Source organism: Electrophorus electricus, unplaced genomic scaffold, assembly GCF_041902795.1.
Source record: "Electrophorus electricus isolate QZ-2024a unplaced genomic scaffold, ASM4190279v1 Scaffold160, whole genome shotgun sequence".
Lineage (NCBI taxonomy): Eukaryota > Metazoa > Chordata > Actinopteri > Gymnotiformes > Gymnotidae > Electrophorus > Electrophorus electricus.
In genome coordinates, this window is record NW_027658441.1 from 72,892 (window position 1) to 75,000 (window position 2,109).

At 56.1% G+C, this 2,109-nt stretch overlaps 1 non-coding gene across 1 annotated transcript; it reads left to right on the forward strand.

The window, feature by feature from the left end:
* The first annotated feature begins 242 nt into the window (after positions 1-242).
* On the forward strand, positions 243-2,081 carry LOC145654812 (18S ribosomal RNA). The gene has a single exon (XR_014121000.1). It is a non-coding gene; the product is annotated as an 18S ribosomal RNA (ribosomal RNA).
* Positions 2,082-2,109: the final 28 nt, after the last annotated feature.

A 2,109-nucleotide genomic window follows, 5' to 3' on the forward strand; every position in this document is an offset into this window, starting at 1 on the left:
AGGTGGACGGGGTACGGTGCGGGCATGACCGGATGGGACAGCTTTGCATCAAGGTGAGAGGTCGGCGTCCGAAGGCCAGAGGGCGGTGCGCGAGCACGTTTACACTGGCCGCGGAAGCTGTCCTGGGTAGCCCTGTATGGCGTCTGGACCTGACGGCGCACGCACTTACAACCCGCTGCTTCCTAGCCCCCGGAAGGGGAGGCGGATGTCACTCGTGGTTCATCCCAGACCACGGTGCAAACTACCTGGTTGATCCTGCCAGTAACATATGCTTGTCTCAAAGATTAAGCCATGCAGGTCTAAGTGCACACGGCCGGTACAGTGAAACTGCGAATGGCTCATTAAATCAGTTATGGTTCCTTTGATCGCTCCACACGTTACTCGGATAACTGTGGTAATTCTAGAGCTAATACATGCAAACGAGCGCTGACCCTTCGGGGGATGCGTGCATTTATCAGACCCAAAACCCATCCGGGGGGCTCGGGCCCCCCGGCCGCTTTGGTGACTCTAGATAACCTCGGGCCGATCGCGCGCCCTCCGCGGCGGCGACGTCTCATTCGAATGTCTGCCCTATCAACTTTCGATGGTACCATAGTCGGCTACCATGGTGACCACGGGTAACGGGGAATCAGGGTTCGATTCCGGAGAGGGAGCCTGAGAAACGGCTACCACATCCAAGGAAGGCAGCAGGCGCGCAAATTACCCATTCCCGACACGGGGAGGTAGTGACGAAAAATAACGATACAGGTCTCTTTCGAGGCCCTGTAATCGGAATGAGCGTATCCTAAACCCATGGGTGAGGACCCATTGGAGGGCAAGTCTGGTGCCAGCAGCCGCGGTAATTCCAGCTCCAATAGCGTATATTAAAGTTGCTGCAGTTAAAAAGCTTGTAGTTGGATGTCGGGAGTGGGCTGGCGGTCCGCCGCGAGGCGTGCCACCGCCTGTCTCAGACCCTGTCTCCCGGTGCCCCCCGGATGCCCTTGGCTGGGTGTCCGGACGGGGCTCGGAGCGTTTACTTTGAAAAAATTAGAGTGTTCAAAGCGGGCCCGCTTCTCGCCTGAATACCTGAGCTAGGAATAATGGAATAGGACTCCGGTTCTATTTTGTGGGTTTCCTGAACCAGGGCCATGATTAAGAGGGACGGCCGGGGGCATTCGTATTGCGCCGCTAGAGGTGAAATTCTTGGACCGGCGCAAGACGGACGAAAGCGAAAGCATTTGCCAAGAATGTTTTCATTAATCAAGAACGAAAGTCGGAGGTTCGAAGACGATCAGATACCGTCGTAGTTCCGACCGTAAACTATGCCGACCCGCGATCCGGCGGCGTTATTCCCATGACCCGCCGGGCAGCGTGAGGGAAACCACGAGTCTGTGGGTTCCGGGGGGAGTATGGTTGCAAAGCTGAAACTTAAAGGAATTGACGGAAGGGCACCACCAGGAGTGGAGCCTGCGGCTTAATTTGACTCAACACGGGAAACCTCACCCGGCCCGGACACGGAAAGGATTGACAGATTGATAGCTCTTTCTCGATTCTGTGGGTGGTGGTGCATGGCCGTTCTTAGTTGGTGGAGCGATTTGTCTGGTTAATTCCGATAACGAACGAGACTCCGGCATGCTAAATAGTTACGCGGCCCTCCGCGGTCGGCGTCAAACTTCTTAGAGGGACAAGTGGCGTTCAGCCACGCGAGATGGAGCAATAACAGGTCTGTGATGCCCTTAGATGTCCGGGGCTGCACGCGCGCCACAATGGTTGGATCAGCGTGTGCCTACCCTACACCGAGAGGTGCGGGTAATCCGCTGAACCCCATTCGTGATGGGGACTGGGGATTGCAATTATTCCCCATGAACGAGGAATTCCCAGTAAGCGCGGGTCATAAGCTCGCGTTGATTAAGTCCCTGCCCTTTGTACACACCGCCCGTCGCTACTACCGATCGGATGGTTTAGTGAGGTCCTCGGATCGGCCCCGCCGGGGCTCCTCGCGGGCCTTGGCGGAGCGCCGAGAAGTCGATCAAACTTGACTATCTAGAGGAAGTAAAAGTCGTAACAAGGTTTTCGTAGGTGAACCTGCGAAAGGATCATTAACGGGTAACGCTGTCCGGCGTGCCTCCT